Source organism: Bidens hawaiensis, unplaced genomic scaffold (assembly GCF_021521415.1).
Source record: "Bidens hawaiensis isolate Kalapana, Puna unplaced genomic scaffold, B.hawaiensis_p1.1 tig00012287_1, whole genome shotgun sequence".
NCBI classification, from domain to species: domain Eukaryota; kingdom Viridiplantae; phylum Streptophyta; class Magnoliopsida; order Asterales; family Asteraceae; genus Bidens; species Bidens hawaiensis.
Window position 1 is genome coordinate 160,172 of NW_027492001.1, and position 19,810 is coordinate 179,981.

At 31.8% G+C, this 19,810-nt stretch overlaps 1 pseudogene; it reads left to right on the forward strand.

Moving 5' to 3' along the window:
* The window catches only part of LOC143540642 (protein FAR1-RELATED SEQUENCE 5-like), a 35,011-nt pseudogene extending 16,371 nt beyond the window's left edge, over window positions 1-18,640 (forward strand).
* The last annotated feature ends 1,170 nt before the right edge of the window (window positions 18,641-19,810 follow it).

Genomic DNA, 19,810 nt, shown 5'->3' on the forward strand with positions numbered 1-19,810 from the left:
GCTAATCCTCACCCCACCGCCCGACTAACGACTAGCAATTTTACAACATTGGGTATAACTAAAACCCCTTAAGTCTTTAACATAGCTTTAAAATTTTAAATATCATTAGAATTTGACAGGTTGATGTGAAGTGAGAGAAGTAAAAAAAGAGAAGTCGAATATAGGTGCCGAACCGACATTGTCTTGTACCAAACGCATGCCTATTAAACACAATCAATATTGGTACCGGTATTCCTTTCGTTTTTGGTTTCGACATTATTTGGTTTCGGTATTTTAAGTGGTATCGAATAGATCCAAAGAAATTGATATGGTATTTAATTTTGATATTCGGTACTGATCTCATCCTATGACTAACAACCTTTTTGTAAATAATCGTTAATAATGTTTTGTACAAGGTTTTTCTAATTCCATTTTAGTCATGAAATACAACATTTTATATTAGTTGGTTTACACATCATTAGAGCTTCCTTTAAACGTAAGAAGTGACATACTTTATTTATTAACTTATTTATTAATCTATTAGTTTATACGCAAACTTCATGTCGAATGTCTATTATTCTTTGCATCGAATTTATAAAAAATAATACGTAAACCTTGTTAAAATTCTTGAATTTTCAAAAATAAGAAACTACTGAAAGTGTAATTGAATATTTTACGTTTTTCAAACGAGGTAATATTTAACCACATAAGACTGTAAACAAATGTACCCGTGAACTTGATAACTAACTTGTGACATGTCCCGATATGTGTAGAGGCGTAGAGCTAGATATGAAATATGTCACGTTTTACACTATAAGATACAAATATATTAATTTAATGCACATGTGACTAGTTTAAGGCTGCTCCCAAAGTAAACCTTTGTCCAAAAAACGAAATTGAATATTGAGAAAATCTTTCATTTGTTTACATAAATTGTTGAGAACAATTCTAAATCTCGTCCAAGACTGTTCTAAAATGACCTTTGCCTCGTGGTAATCGACTTTTAGGACATGCAAGGTAGCGTGACATTTAAATATTCAAGATATATTTATAAATGCATATAAATATTATAAGAGAAATAATGAAAACATTTAAACTTATGGCATGGTAGGATCAACCTCATGTGGTGCCCTTCCTACCAACAAATAAATGGACCATACAAAATGACCAATCCTTGGGAAAGACACCTAGATCATTGTCCCACTTTCTTATTTCACCATAATTAATATAACTTAATTTCCATTGTTGTTCAAAATATCATGAATTTTAAATGTAAAAGTTGAGGGTACATGTTACATAGGTTTTCATGTTAAGAAACTTATGAATAAATTGGCATGTGTTATTTTATAACTCTACTTAGGATAGAACTGTAATCGAGCCGAGTCGAGCGAAGGTGTGCTCGAGCTCGAGCTCGACTCATTTAAAGTTTGAGCCAGACTCCTTTAATTTTTTTATTTTTTTAAATTTTATTTGTGATATTTTTATTTTTCGTTTTACAAATTCTGATATATAACATACATATTATATAAAATTTATAAACTAGATAATTTATAACTTTATGTTTTACTTTTGTTATTTTTTTATAAGGTTTTAAGGATTGAGCGGCATAATATATGTATAATTTTTATTTATTTATTTTTTGGTATGCTATTCTTATATATTAGATATTAAAATTTAGGGTTTAACCTAAATGAGCCAACGAGCCGAGCTAACGAGTCGAGCCATGAGCGAACTGACCCTGGCTCGAGCTCGGCTCGTTTAAAAATCGAGCCGAACTCATTTAGAATCGAGCTTTTTTCAAGCGAGCCACGAGCCACGAACTTTTTGAGCAGCCCTAACTTAGGGTGAGAGGGGAATCGTTAAGGTTTCTCTCGGGTTTTATCAACTTCCACCCCTAAAAAATTAGGTTCATGCTTTGGGTATGGAATTCGGTTTCATAAAACCGGATTTGTTTTAAATGTTGTGTTTGTTGTGATTGATTGATTTTATAAATATCCATAAGCTCAAGAACAATTCCTAAGAAATCTTCATCATTCTCCATTATATGTACATTTCACGTTGATGTTAAACCATGTTGGTCGAGATATACAATGCTAATATTCTCACTAACACATAATTTCATTAGGTATTAGGTATACTGACGTTTGAGTATGTTATTAGACTTAAAGGGAGTAGCCATAATATAAGATGTAACAAGTGCGACATAAAATACGAGGATCACCATAGTTATAAATAGATATGCTTAATTATGAAAGAGATGAATGGTCTAGCAACACTAAGCGTTAATAGAAGAGTTAAGCACATAGAATGTAAAAAAGTTATAAAAGTTACGTATCAGCGCCAAATAGATATCTTAGATGTAGCCCATAATATAAGACTTATTTGATTCCAATATTTTATTGTCGTATTTATGTTGTTCTCGTCATAGTGTTAAATCTTTTGTTGTTTGGACTGAGTGGATTAAAAATCCCCTCCTTAGCATTTATACGAATATCAGCACGAAAATTAGAAATCATGGGCCATAAACATAAAAGCCATAAACACAAGGGATGGCAGGTGTAACATAAAGCAAATTACATCAATTGTACTTGTGGTTTATTCATATTTCCTTATGACCTCTAAACTTAATTACATTTACACCCTCGTTTTTAATTTAACAGCTACCTGTTCTAATAAAGTAAAATAAATTATGACACTTGTTATGTTTTGGTTAACTCTCACAATTTTTTTCTCTCCAAAACTAATGTACCCTAATATATGTAATAAATCAATAATTATTCACTTTCCTTTTACACTATATTTATATAATATCTATATATTTTTATAAATATAAATATTAACATATTATTTTACTATATATTTCAAAATACTTGGTGAATTCCAAAAATCAACAACAAATCATGTTACTCAAATGAAAATTGTTTTGGGTTTTTTGTGGAAGTTAAATTTAATTTTATGGGTCAAAAGTTGGTAAGTACATTGTTTGGTACAAGTTAACTACATTTAGGTCAAATTTTGTTACGGGTCAAAAATAAAAATTTGAGTATTTTAAAAGTTTGAGAATGCAAAATAGATTTATCGTCAAATTTGTTATGGGTTCAAAGTATTGACTTTAAAATGTCAAAAGTATGAAAGTTAGAATTTAAACATGATTCGGGTTTCAAGTTTATTTTTAAGGGCATTTTTTGAAATAATCAAAAGGTTCGGGATCTGGCAAATTGACTATTTTTCCTTCAACTATTAAAACTTAAGAAAAGATTGCGAACACTTTCGACATGCCACCCCCATGCCTATCAATGCTTCTAACTTTTATCAAATTTCAAATATTTATGTCAACATTAATTTTTTCTTCAATGGTGATCAGAACATTGTATGGAAAGCATGTCATGCAAAACTATGCTCAAATGAAACAAAATATTCACAAAATTGAATAGGTTAACATGTTATTTTTTATGTTGTCGTTATAACAAAGTCGAGAAGCCCTCTGAAACTTATCAAAATCTTTTTTATGGTGTAGCTCAAAAAAACATAGTTGTTAAAGAACATCCATTGTTACAATTTAATATCCTACTTTCTTTTGATGGGTGGTAAATTGATAAATATATCAATAAAGGTAACGCCTCTTTTGTATTTACTATCGTATGAGAAGTCTTATTTTCGAAATTGGTTCATAACCAAAATTCTTCCAATTATACATATATGACACCGAGAATGAATTTTTCAATAGAAAGAAGCATTCTCGGGTACGATTTTGCACGGACATTTTTTTATTAAGTTCATTTAAAAAAATCATTTTGTGATATAAATAAAATCAATTTATGTACATGTTGTATACATACAGGCATAGATGTAATACATTTTTTTTCTTATACGCACATATAATTATTTGTTTTACTTATTATTTTATAATTTGAATTATCCCGTGTATAACACGGACTCTAATACTAGTTTTGTTATATACGATTATACGGTCCCTCCTCCAAGCAAAATAATTAAGTTAGAACACCCTCGTATGCAAGGAACATGCAAAAATATGATGGATGAACGTTAACAACATTAATGAGGACACCAACTTCTCAATCGAACTTAAAAACAGAGAGCACGATATTCTACTGATAAATTAGTTAAGAATATAGATATTGTTCTAAAGCATAAATACAAAACTTCTATTTAATACCATAAAATAGAACATAAGGCAACTCCTTTAAATGTTGTATTTTTCAAGTATTCACAAATAAGTTTTCTTATTTTAATCTAGCATAGTAGCCAATGACTTAGTCCAAATGTGAGCTGTGATGGGCAGTTGGATATGTCCCTCTCATTTGAAACCATGAAACAACACTAATTTTTCAACCTGTACAACATTATTATATAAACATGTATGTTAGGTCAACTTTTGTATACCTTATTCACATTAATCCATTCAAGTGAAACATTCTACATTATTCCATATTGATAATACATGGATATAAGGTAGATCACTCTAAGAAAGCAATGTATTTATGCAAACTAGAACACTGTTAGCATCGTCACATTGAGAGAAAATCCCCCATACGACCAGCATTTAGCGTGGACATACGTATTCATTTGTAGGGATATGTAAAAGTACGTTGAGACATTCTAATCCTTTTTCTTTGGGTATTTATACTTATTTATTGGTACGAGATTCATAGTGTAACACCGAGTCACATCACATAAGTGCTGCATAATGTCGTTAGTAGGTGACCTTTACCTACACCAATATGAAATTTCTTATATCATTCAATGATCAGTTTTATTTACGCACATCAGTTTAATTTTTAAGTGTCGTATTCAATATTTTGAAATTACCTATAAGCATTGCCTTGAGAAGTAGTTCGATTGAAATTGCCGGTGCTAGTTGTTCAACTATCAATAATCGTTGTTGTTTAGTCACAACATTAATGACCGATTTGGTGAAAACAAGTCAAAATCAGTGAAAATTAGAGAGGAACCATCAAAGCATGTCTAATACTTTTGTTGGTCAACTCGTTTTTAAGACCAGACTGATCGATAGTCGATAGAGTCGGTGGACTTTCATGTATTGAGACGTTATCAAATTGCTTGCATCTTCTATAGTATCAACTATCAAGTATCAACCGGGTCAATTATTTATACCCAAAAAGGTATTGTATGCATATAATTATTTCCCCTAAATGACTAAATATCACTCTTCAATCTTGTATGATGTGACAATCATTAACAAGGGTCATCAATGGTGTCTTCTTGTGCCTATTTTTCTACTTATTGATAGGCATTTAATTCCTACCCTCTCTTTTTTCTTTGGAAACTATTAATAGAGGTGGTGAATTGACAACCCTCTTGATGGTGAGTGTGGTCGTTTAATAAAGAAATTTAACATGCCATTACATTTTCAAAAAAATATTTATTTTCGTATTATATTGTACTTGTATATGCTAGAAGAGTTGAAGGGAGTGGTGTAATTTTGATTTTTGATGTCTGGTTTGTAATTTTAAATTTTAAACTAATAACGAATTGGATATTTTATAATATATATATGGATCAAATACAAATGACTTTTAGTGTGAAAAATGTATAAATAACTAGAGTAATTATGCTAACATTAGTGTAATTAGTATAACTCTATAACTTTTAAACTACAGTAATTATTATTACATTGTTTTATTATTTATAACATAATTACTTTAGTTCAAAACTGTAATTAACTAGTTATTTATTTTATTTGTATTGGATCTCGCCTGTTATAATATAATAATGAAGCAGAATGTAATAAATTATAATTGTTTAATATAATAAAAATAGATGCATTTAATTCGATTAGAATATTAGATATCATAAGAATTAATCCACCATTTGTGGCCTAATGGTAGGAAGGCTTGGGTTCTATAGTAGAGACTCATTTCGATTCCCCATTTGTGTCACTTTTGATGGACTATGGCAATAAATGATTTGAGCGAGACCTTACAAGGTTGTCAGTTTGAATCTTGAGCCCACCCGGGTTATCATCCAACTGTGTGTTACGCCAGAGAGTTCTGATCTTGTGGCGGCGTAACGACTGTCAAGTGGCAGCCAGCGGTGTGGTTTGTCATGGGAATACCCAAGTCAAACTCTGAAGCCAGCATGAGACCGGTTAACACAACATAATCTGGTCAGAGTGAGGCAACGATGCTCTTCAATTTAGAAAATACGATCCTAAATACAAAAAAGAAGTCGTTGTTCTAAAAAAATATCCATAACTTTAATTCATGATGAACAGTAAATATATTAATGTATCATTTTTTAACTTAAATGGTTGGGCCCATATGCCTATCCTTAAGCCCATCAGACCCTTAAAAATATCTAAACACTACATTAGTTGTCACGTGCCTCCTTAAGCTTTTAATGACAAGCATTTTGAATGTTCTAAGCATATATAATTGAAAGTGAAACCCTCACAAGAAAGAATTTCACAGTTAAGCGTATTCAAATAAAAGTAATACTAGGAAGGATGACCTTTAAGAAAATTTTCACCCGGGATAAAGAAACAAAATTTTGGATGGTATAACACAAAATATCTATTATGATCTTTTCTAAATAGGCTAAATACATTATATACTTTTTGAATATATGGTAGTCAAAGATATAGAGTAAAGCAATAAAATACCTATACAACACTAGTGGGATCATTTGCATTTCCAATTTTCCATTAGTTTGGTAACCATCTTGTCACTATTTCAATGATATTAATATTCAAATGATGTCTACTTGTACTACAGCTTAGTAACTAAATCACTTGTTAACCATATGTGACTGTTTAAATAAATGTGTATGATACCCTAATGATATTAAAGCAAGTTTTTGACCATATTGTTGTTTAGCATGTACATGGGACTAAATTAACATTAACCAATTTAAATTTAGTTATAAATTTAATTACAACTTTGTAGAAGTCCGCTTTTTATATCATTTTTATTATTTTATCTATAGTGTCTTTGGCTTCTTCGATAATATGCACATCACATGGATCTTTTTCATAATGTGAAGAGTGAACCACGATTTTTGTATCTATAGTTTACTTAAATTACGGTTTTAGTCCAATAGTTTTAAATTTATGATTTTCGTCAATTTATGATTTTCGTCCTTGTGGTTTCGTTTCACTTGCTATTAAACCCGAATTCACTAATCCCGTTGAGCCAGGTCGTTAAACCCATCAGCGTGTCCTTCACGTGAGGAGCAGTGTTGTTATTTTTCTCCCCAAATAAGCCCCAGTCCTAAGTCGCAAGCCCCTCACGTGAGCGGCTAGGGTGTAATTTGGGGGAAAAAAGGACAATACTGCCCCTCACATGAAGGACATGCTGATGCATTTAACGACCAGACTTAACAGTATTAGTGTTTTCGGGTTTAATTGCAAGTGAAATGAAACCACAAGGACGAAAATCACAAATTTGAAACTTTTTAACTAAAATCACAGATTTGAACAAACCTTAGGGACGAAAACCGCAGTTCACTCTAACGTGAAGGACTAAATGTGCTATAATTATCCATTGAATTTGATATAAACTTTAAAATTGTGTTTCTTTTTTTTTATTATTATTTAGAGAACATTGATGTATGATGTATCATTCGGTGAAAACAAAACAACAAGAATCATTGCTTTTAAAAGTAATTACATATCATATATTCAAATCAAAACATATTAAAAAACGACAACATGCAAATACATACCTTTTGATGTAACTTCATAATAAAATTTATCAAAGTAGTATTTGTAATAATATACAAATATGGTTCTTATGAAAATCGTGTTTTCGATACGTAGCTTACGGTTAATGTATCATCAAAACGATTGAAATGTCTACGATGAAGCAAGTCGGTTTGAAGCGTGCATGGTTCAATTTACAGTTTGGTTTTGTTGATTAGATGGTTCATAGTATAACACTTATTTTTCATTTTAGAAAGATGCAATATGAATATATATGATGTTCATAAACTATTTTTGTCATTTTTGTAAATAATACAAGATTACACTTTAAAAAAATAATAAAATAAAACAATATTAAGGCAATGTCTCGTCTTAAGCAAATCCTATATCTTTATGTTTTTTTGGTCCACATCAGAAAGTGACGGTCCAACTATTTTGACGTCCTAAAGCATAAGAAAATTTTGAAACTCTTATCAAGAATTAAAAAGAGATTAAATTATGGTATTTATAATTTTTATTTTGTCAATTTACAGAGGGTTATCGTGTTTCATATATGAAGCTATAATACTTTGTATTTTCAATTAGAAAAATAATGAAGCTAATATATATATATATATATATATATATATATATATATATATATATATATATATATATATATATATAGATTCAACGTAGATAGCTAGGAAAAAATGGAAACAAAATAAATTAGAAACCACATAAAGAATCAACAAAATAGAAAATATTACTTAGGCGAGTGAAGTGAGAGTAAAACTTGGGTGGGGAGTGGGAAAGATTTAATTTTGGAAGTTTGAAAACATGCAAGTAATCACTAGAGCAACATGTAATGCTATGTCATTTATCACATTACACATTAATAGCAGTTTCTCTATATAAAAATAGTTAGTTTTAAATGAGGGTCTTATGTTTTTAGGGGCCTCAAGCCCTAATTGGCCCAACACTACTGTTGGGCCGGCCCTGACATGAGATATACTAAGCCATAGACAAGGTATTGTCTTAATATCATGAACTGGGTTAGGTGCATCACTGCATCAGTCGTGGACACATGGGATGAGAACTTCATAGTTAATTGTACTTTTTTGGGTTGGGGGGGGGGGAGGGGAGCAAGATGATTGATCTTGTGGAAAGTCTCTAACTTGACGAACAAGAACAAATCCATAAACTTCTCGTTGCTTAGATGAGAAGTGTCGGTTGATACAAGTGGCTAGATTATTTGTAGGTTGACAGGGTTGAATTGTATCTATTTGGTTTGTTACATGAGCTTATTTTGGGTATCATTATATGATGGAATAAAAATGAAATATATATTTGTAAACTCACCACTTTTGATGATAGGAATTGATATGCAATTGCTATTGATGCAAATGTTTGTTATCCAATCTTAATCCTGTCTATCGAAAAAAATATATATTATGGAATTTTCTTAACTCTATTATTTTTCATTAAATTAATATTTTTTTTCAACTAATATGTTTAAAATAAAGCATCTATTAATACCCTCAAATCACATTCAACCCAATACTTTATTTTATGTATGACAAAAATTAAAAATAGGTCTACTAATTAAATTTAGGTTTGTTGACTAAATTTGGTGTCAAAAGAAGGGCATGTTATAGTCTTTTTTTTGGTATCCATTATCTAATTGCTTGAGTCTTAACAAAGAATAATGTATAACAAAACATACATTTATCAACACATGTTTAAACAATTGTCAGTGGCTTCTTGACCTAATACTACATCAGGAGTTTATCCTTATAGAAATGGTAAGGGTTCGGGTCACATAAAGTGAGCATTAAGTTTATTTTAGAAAGAGGTATTTTCAAGGTTAAAAAAGTTCAAAAAATAACTCGAATAAGAGCAAAGAGAAGCAAACAATCATCCCAAACTATGAAGCTAAACAAAGCAAACCCTGTGTGACCGTTTGAACAACAAACCATTGTATAATATTGTAATCATGATGTGCCATTCTTGATATATCATATCAAAACAAGCGTCGATGCTTATTTTATTGCAAGAACGTCTCATGTAAAGGTGTCTTTCTTGCCGGAATGATGCATGTAATGAATGAAATATTAGTGCGTGCTTCACTTTGAATTTTTAATGTATATAAATAGAGAAATAACGTCTTCATAAGTTAAGAAAAAAAAAAGTTGAGAGTGAAACAATTTTAGAAATTAAATAACATGAGTACATAAAATACGTTAAAATTATGAATGCACCATCATTAATCATTATTATATTATTGTAAAATGACAGGATTATATACGTACAAGGTTTGTGGCATGTTTCTTTGTCTAGTGATTTGACTTGTTAAAAAAGTAAACAAATTAAAACAAAATCTCAAAGAGTTTATGCAACCAAAAAGTTTGTTATGGTTAGTTGCATATTAGGCCCGTTTTTAAATCTCTGATATTAAAAACAATGACAGATTTAGAAACTCGTATAAATATTGTCATGCTCAGTTATTCAGATATTCAAAGACTTTTTTCTAGGTCTAGCCATGTCATGTGTATTGACCAAATTTTTAATAAAAATGTTGACTTTAGAGTAAGAAATCCTACACAACTGAATCACATCGTTTTTATTATGCGTATCGTGCCATTGTTTGAAAATATGTGATGTTAGTATACCGTCAGACACAATAATAATGCATCATTTTTTTTTACCATCGTCACTTCCAATCTAAATTTGACCATGTGTAGTAGCAAAATAAAGTTACAGATCGAAGTTTTCCAACATAAATACACACTATATATATTTTTCATGTAAGAAAACATGACCTTAAATACTAGCTTTAAGTTCGACACGACACACTTGTTCTCTAATATAAGTTCTATAATACAGTCTAAAGAACATATTTTTTTAGAACGTTTAAAGAATATAGACAATCTAAAATGTTGATACTAGTGACAAAAAGGTTTGGCAAGGTTTGTATATAATTTTATACAAGTCAATATATTGTTTTCTAACTAGTTGTTTACATCATCGATGCAGCTTATCATGTCTTACGTATTTAACAAACCTAATTTGGTTCATTAATTTTCTAAACCGCATGCATTTGTGTTTATAATTATAGTTTAATTGTCACTGTTATTTAAAAATGAATTACACTTTATAACATAGACCAGTTAAAATATATATACATCTTGTTATTTTTACACAAAATACAAAAGTAAAATATACACGGTCTAAAATACTATAAAATTAAAGTAAATTATTTTGACAATGCCTTGACGTTGTAGCAAAGTGAATGGAGGGAGCGGTGCCCTTGTCACATAGACAAAGGTACGTAAAACACCATTACAACCGAAGGATGAAGGGGTGTCACCCTCTTTGTGCTGGAGATTTTTGCAAGATTTGTAGAGTTATTCGTGAGGTTTGAGGCCGCATTATGCATTTTTGAAAAAAATATTAAATAATAAACAAACTAATCTATTAGTTTCATCTCATCATTTATTTTTCCAATTTATTATTACTCATCCTACATTCCCATCACATTTCAATCCCACTAACACACCTTGGCTAATTACTTTCACCAAATCACGATTAACCATACAGCTATTATCGATCTTAATCAAAATCAATGCGTCTAAACTCGTTGATGGTATTTGAGTTGAAACATTTACATTGATAGTCTATGAGATGAAACATTCTTTACATCTTAGTATCATTCATGTGAAAAGGTACGAAACGATAGCTAATTGGTGTCACAATATGGGATTACATTTATAAAACATATTTTACATTCTTTAAAACAGAACTTTAATTTGTTTGTCTAATTTCTTTTTTCAGAAAAGATAAAAGATAATATTATTGTAATGATTTATCAAACGTTACCATTAAATCATTGACGTTATACAAACATTTTAGTCAAATAATGTTTCTTTATATTCCAATCTCAATCACCCTAGTATTATTAAATTAGTATTTAAAAGTAGTGGTCTGTATTTTATATTTTAAATTTTATATTTTGTATTTTTGTAATAAATCTAACAGGAGTTTATTCATGTAGGTGGGTCCCACCTTTCCATATCCTGGCATGCCAAGTGTCCACTCTTCGTACTGCACCAAGTGTGTTCTAAATAAACCATGTAAATAAAATGACAATACACATTCGAAAAATCATAAAAATAAAAAAAATAATAATTACGTCACACACACACAAACATTATTGCGAAAAAGAAAACCAACAAAATTGAGTCGTTAACTTTTTATCAATATTTTGTATTTTTTTTATATTATTATTATTATTAGTATTATTAAATGTGTACGTGTAGGTTATATACATAAACAAACAAACAAACCGAGTGATGTAGATTACATAATACTAATTATTACAAGAATCCCAAAAGAAAAAAAATTAATATATTTATCAATAGTTTGTTGATTTAAAAAAAAACTTTGCATCTTTTACATATAAATGTGTATATTTATGTACATAAAAACAATCAAGTGAGTTTTCATAAGTTAATATGTTATTAATTCCTTTTTCATTTATCAACACGTATACGTAATATAACTTGCACATGACTTACACATTTATAAGTTATTTACATAAACAAAATTTGTTTGTATTATTGTTTGAATTTCAGGAGAGACAAATAAACATTACATTTCTATCATATTTTTGTATTTTTTTATAAAGTTGGAAAATTAATAATTTATTTTGTAATATGTATTTTCTCAAAATTTAATATTTTGTTAGAACATCCCCCCACCCCCCACCACCACAAAAAAAACACACACACGGTGTTTTTATTACAAACCAAAATTTAAATAAAAAAAGTACGAGAACCTCACAAAAGCGATTAAAAATCGCGTTATATGTCACTTTGAAACAATAAAAAAAGTATGTACACGTGGTTCTCGCATACGACTATAATTATTACTTTTATATTACACGCGCATGCATATATATATACCGCTATATACACACACAATGATATAGACACTTATATGTTTATGATATAAAGAGGAAATAAAGTAAATATACATTGCAAAGTTTTCGGAACAAATAGTACCATCACTTTAGTGTCAATAGATAGAAAACAATGAATAAAATTTCAAAGTATTGGTTGAGTGTTGGCTTGGCCATGTGCAATAATATCACATGAATCATTCTGAGATGTGCTTATATTATAGTCTTGACAAATTGGCTACAAAACACAACACACTTGGGTCCATTAATACGAGCCTGGTTAATATGGCTTATGAACCATGGGTCCCAAATGAATCACTAGAATAGACCTGCCAGGCTACCCTAACCCAAACCTGATCCATGACCCAACCTAACCAACTGACCCATTTGTGTTTCTTATATGCATGTGAATGGTCATGACACAACACATTATCTTTGGACCAGTCTGGTCAATACTCAACACCCAGCCCAAAAAATAGGCTATTTGTGGGTCTTTAACTCTTTGAGGGTGTGTTTGGGATTCCTTATTTTCCTCTCCTTATGACTTATAGTCGAATAAGTCCTTTTTGTGTTAACACATAAGGCCTTTTGCATATCTCTTTATCAACAAAGCCAAAATAAAAGTTTTCAATAAGTTGGAGTTTGCTAACTTATCTCCTTATAAGATTAGGATACCCGTTACACCCTTCCAAGTTCCATTCCACCCAACTTATTCACTTATACAAAAATGTCTTTTTTGGTCATTTTACATTAATAAGTTAAACCAAACACTTTATAAAAACAACTTGTTGACTTATGTTAATCCACACACTTTTTTGGAAACTCCTTACTAAAAAGTCAGAAGACCTTTTCAACTTATAACAAAAAGGCCTTTTAACTTTAAATAAGGAATCTCAAACACACCCTAAGTATATAACAAGGTTTTTTTTTACCCCACGTTGTTGGGGCGGGCAATTTAAATTATCGACAATAGACGACAATTGGTAAAGCCATTCCGACTCCAACGCCACTAGGGTGGAATCCGACTACGATAGATGATCATACTGAAACGTAAATTAAAATAAGCATGTCCTAACTATATATTCGGAATTTAAGAAAATATAGTATTTTAAAATTTGTAAGAGAAAATAATGTATGCTAAAAATTAATTATGAAAATAAAAAGGATATTAAAATCAAACTTGAAAATGAAAGGAACTAATCTTGAAAAATGAATATTTGCTATAGAGAGGTGTCTAACTTGAAAACTAGTTAACTGCCATTTGAAAAAGCCTTGTACATATGTGAAAAACTAATTGGTTTATTTAATGAGTAGTGTTTATTGTGACATAACTAACATTTGATTTTTAATATATATATATATAGGTATTGGTTCTTTTCAGAAGTTTTTTTACAACGAGAAGTGTGAGAAGTAATATCATCCAATCATATTTTTTCTTTTAATATTTTCTTTTAAATAATTAGAAGGTTAGAATTGTCATTTTATTTTTTTAATAAAATTGGTAAATACTAGTATTTTGCAACCGTTTCACCAGTTGTTTTTCAAGACCGATCATCTGATATCACATCCATCATTCCCATCTTTCAAATTAAACATCTGATTTCAGAATCCTAGAGAAATAGCATCCCAATAATGTACTCGATTTTCAGTCATGATTTTGATATATATTTCGATTTTGACAATCACCCAGCTAATGTCATAATATTATTATGCTCCAGATATAGCTACATTCAAATCAAGATGATTCTGCAAGTCGTCATCAGCAAATCCAGGTTTATATCTATTCTGATTCCCCCCTTCAACCCTCCTCCCCAATTGTTGCCCGTATGATCATATTATTTTTTAGGGTTTGGTAAATCGATAGCAGGTTATCACAATACATGGCAATTTGCTATAAAATCAACTAATTGTTTGATAAATGATTCTCGATTGCTCAACGTTTATTGTTAGATGTATATAATTTTATTGGATGATTATTTTCTTCATTTTTATTATGTATCCCAACATGTGTTGGTTATTTGTTTTTATTTATGAAAGATCAATTTCATTAAACTGTAGATGTCTTTCTTAATATACAGCTATAAATGTCAATTTATGATTATAAAACTGTTTATTTTCCTTAACTTATTCTACTTAATTGTTTCATTGCTCAACACATCATTCCATAGTGCTCATAACCAATATCCTGGTACAATTAGCCCTCTTAATTTGGTTTTTAAATTGAGTTGGTTTTCTGAATTTCTATATCTAAACAGGTACAACGGGTGATGAGTCAACTACACATAATGTTCAGCCAAGCAGTATACCGACTAACGAGTATGACGGTAAGTTATATGTCTTCCTTCTTTTATCATTATTTTCAACTTTAATGTTCACTCAGAAATTGTAAGGATCATCAAAAATATGTGTGTACCTTTGTCACCTGTGTAGCGCTGTCAAATGTGTATGTATGTGCATAAATAACATATATGTGTGTGTGTACGGATCCGCACAAATATGCGTGTATGTTTTGTCACCTGTTTAGCTTCGTCACGTGTGTATGTAGGTTCATGCATAACTAATATGCGTGTGTGGTTGTCACCTGTGTATGTATGTTCATACATTTGTATGCACAGATCCAGACAAATATTCGTGTACGTTTTTCATCTATGTAGCTTTGCATTTTAATGTTTGTTTGGATGTTGTCGTATCTTTTTTTATTCAAACATATACAATCTTACGTTTGCTGTCCTACTTGTCTGTTATTGTATAGTATTTTTAAATTATTAAATGTACCTTTGTAATTAACTAAAGTAATGTTGTTCAACGAATTAAGAGTTACCTTTTTATAGTAACACCTTCTGCAAATTTTATTTATTTTCGTGTCTTTGTGTCTTCATTTTATGGAAAGACTTTTTTTAAGACGTATGAATGTTATGAATTTTTTCAGTCTTCGTTTATTGGCTATCTTGTTTGTGTTAACCTATTTATATCTGCTATGTTATTGCTGTCATTTTTGTCGATTTGGTATACTTTGTAGTTCTGACAGTTGTATTCTTTTTCCTCGGATGTGTAGCTGCGTTTATGGTGTAGCTATGGTATCCTGTGTGTAGGTCTTGGTATGCTAACGGCTGCTAGTCTTTCATATCTTACTAGCAAATTGTTTTGTAGTCAAACATTTATGTAGATAATGATGTGGTTAACGTGTTGCCCGTCAACTTGTTATACGTAGTCATCTTATTTCCTCTACACTCCGATTCTTTTGTTATTTTTATCTGACTACCTAATTTCATTATTTTCATATACTTTTTCTAGCTGTTCAACATTGTAAACATTATTTAGCCATTATAATCAGATCCAAACTGTTTTTGTTCCAGGAAACCATGTTGTTGCCCAGCTACAAACGAGTGATCCAGAAAATAGCGAGTTGTTACTCGGACAGTTGAGTGTTCCATGCGTTATTAACCTTGAACGTAAGAGTTAGAAAGTTTAATTTATTTCTATTTTCGTTCATTAATGCTTCCTTATTATTATCCACCCATTAGTAGTTAGTTTGAAATTTTTAAAATTAATACTCGTCTTATTATTATCCACCTATCTAGAAAATGACGAACCAATTTACTTATACTCTTCTGATGGGTAAAAATGTTGGATACCAAATGTTCCGTCACATGAAAAACCTTCGATTGGTCTACAATTTAAAACTTGGGATGACGCAGTTGCTATGTACAAGGCGTACGCAGCCAAATCCGGTTTCGATGTAAGGATGTCAACCATAATATGGACCATAGGTGCCATATCTCATAGGTATATGGTGTGCAACAAAGCCGGTACCCCACGTTGCAAAGATGTGGATACCATGGACACGTCATCGTCCTCTTCTAAGCGACTCTACATGAATATAAAGGTTACAGGTTGCAATGCGTGTATTAAACTTAAAGTTCCATCGAACTCTGTCGGTTTTGAGATATATGATTTCAGAGAGGCTCACAATCACGAGCTTGTTAGTGATTACAATATGGACCTAACACACGGGAGAAGACAGTTACAGTTTTCAGACAAGGAATTTATTCAAAATCTTCAAACTACAGGTTTTGGTCCAGTCGTTGCTCACCGTGTTCAGTCATCTTTGAAAGGTGGACAACATTTGGTCACGGGATCAAAGACTGATTTTAAAAACCATGCTCGCAATGTCAAGTATTGTGTAGCTGTGCGGATGCTCAAATGGTTGTCGATAGGTTTACCCACAACATGAGTCATTTGGAGGATTTTTTTTTCCACTTCAAAGCTGTTGACGATGTGCTACGGTCTATATTCTGGTCTGACGACGTATCTAGATGCAACTACAATTTGTTTGGTGAAGTGCTAGCCTTTGATGCAACATACTCAACAAACAGGTAACAAAAAGCGCGTTACGTTTCTCGGTCACAATTTCTAATTCTAATTTACCACACTTCATTTTTATTTCAGACATGACATGATTTTTGTTCCTTTCACGGGCGTTGATTGCCACAAGAAATGTGTTACCTTCGGTGCTGGCTTAATACATTCCAAAACGATCGAGTCATACCAGTGGTTACTAGATGTGTTCCTATCAGCTCATGGCAAGCAGCCCAGGTTGGTGTTGACAGATCAAGATCCAGCAATGAAACAAGTCGTTTCATCTATTTTGAATGAATCTACACATAGGTTGTGCATGTGGCACGTTACAAACAAAATACCTGTTAAGGTATGTATACACCTTTCATTATGAATGTTCTTCTCCAGTTTTTAATTATTTTGGTATGCGCTGTTCATTTTAAGTTATTTATTGGCTCTATTGCACGTTCAACAATACTAGTTACTACTTTTTTTGTTTTCTAGCTGAAGGGTGAGATTCAGGTTAATGAAGAAATTAGATGTCGTGTTAACAAACTGGTTTGGAATGTATTCATCAAGCCGGAGACGTTTGAATCCAGATGGCATGAATTGATGGATGAATTTAGTTTAAGCGAAAACAAATGGTTAAAAGACATGTTTGCTATCAGGGAAAGTTGGGTTCCGACTTACTTTAGAGATCTTCCAATGTGTTGTTTGATGAAGACTACCTCACATTGTGAGAGTTCCAACTCACAGTTCAAAGTATATTCTAGCCCAGGCAACAATCTTGTTCAATTCATGAACTGCTTTGAAATGGCATTGAATGCTCAACGACACATACAGCGCGAATTGCAAAATGATACCACAACAAAGACACCGCCGTTAGAGACCCGTTTGCTAATCGAGCATCACGCCTCCTACGTCTACACTATAACAATTTTCAAAGAAGTTCATAAAGAGATTATCAAGGGATTGTATCACTGTGCACGTACACGTGTTGACTTAGCAGATGGACTCAACATTCATCTTATCAATCACAAAGACAAACGCAACGGGTTTGTTGGCGAATATAAGGTACATCTCCTATCATGTCACAACACTTACATTTGTCGCTTACTTACTGTTACGTCACTAACTACTCACCCAGATTGAACGTATATGGCAGGTGACTCACAATCCCAATGACAACACATTTTCATGTTCCCGTAAGGGTTTCACTCGCATCGGCTACCTGTGTAGACACATCTTCAAAGTCTTTCAAATCGAGCTAATTGATGAGATCCCTGACAAATACATTCCATCTCGATGGAGGAGTGACGTCCTACCCCCATCACTTTTCAAGATGGAAACCAGATTCGGTGTTCCACTTGATGAAAGAACTAAACTAAGGCAACAATTTATGTCTTTGAACAATCAGTGCGCCGACCATGCACGAGGAAACATAGAACTTCTTCAATCGTTGGTCGATCAGATGCATCGGATCAAGGACAAAATATGGGAAAAAAATTCCTATAGAACCTTTCTATAACAGCAACTCCGCCATAATACAAGACTTGATTGGCTACAAGCTACCTGAGCAAATCACAATAAAGCCACCAACAGGGATTAAAAATAAGGGTTCAGGTTCTCGCAAGCGCAAGATTGGCCCAGGCGAGAAGGCTAAGAAGAAAAGCAAAAAACCAAAACGTTTGTGCAAAATGTAACAAACGGGTTCGTCGTCATGACTCGCGTAACCATGAGAAATTTATGGAAGAGAAGGAACGTAGGCGAAAAGAAAGGGAATAACGCCGAAAGGAAAGGCAACAAAAGAGAAAAGACAAAATTGCAACGACGGATTACCAACCGGCGGAATATGCAGAATCCGATGACACCGTGGGCACATCTGACACGTAATCTTCTGAAGATTCGGATGAGACAAGCGATGCCGACTACAACATATGAATAATACTTGTTTCTTTTATTGTAATTTGTTTTTTTTTCTTGCGAGCCCTTACCATCATATGTCACCCCTATACATGTTCAATAAACATCACATTTCAGTTTAATACACCTCTATTGAAATCACACTTGTGTAACATACCATTATTTTTTTACATTCCTAGTCAAATGAAATGTCATCATCATTTATTTCGTGTAAAATACATGTGTCTCTCTGCCAACCGATTATTGAACATCGATTTGACGTCTCAATATGTTGAATGCCTACATCTACAAGACATGTTATATGCATACATACCAACGGTCTGCCTTGGAAAACTCTTAGATTTGCATATGCTCGTGTCACTTACGCTTACTTATATATGTAGCCATACGAAAAAATGTCATCCTCCACTTCATGTCAACTAAAATGCGTCTACATATGCCAACCGATAAGTGAACATGGATTTTGTTGTGGTTAAACAACTCCTTTGTGAGGCACATCGCTCACAAAGCTCTGTGTTGAAAATCCTTTACAAAACTACTTACACAAAAAATGTTATAATCTTTACTTACCAATTTCTGGCTAAATGGGTGTGTGCATGTCGGTCGTGCATGGATAAATGCTCGAATGTGGTTACCTGTTGGTCAACTATAACTGTATGCTATCATTCATATGCACCAAGTGGTGTTTACGTACGTGATATTCTTTTTGTGCGATTCTCCATACTAACATACACAGTAGTATCCCAATGTTTTTAGGTACTCAAACTTTAGGGCTATCCCAACTCGTTTGTTCTTACATACTCTGAGATCTGACATCTTATTTATGTAGCAAACAACATTAAATTCCTCTTGAACGCACCAACCTTCAGTTTCGTTCCCATAAACCTACAACATAACCACACCATCTCCACATTCAAGCATTACATTAACTTATTTGACACATTGTACCT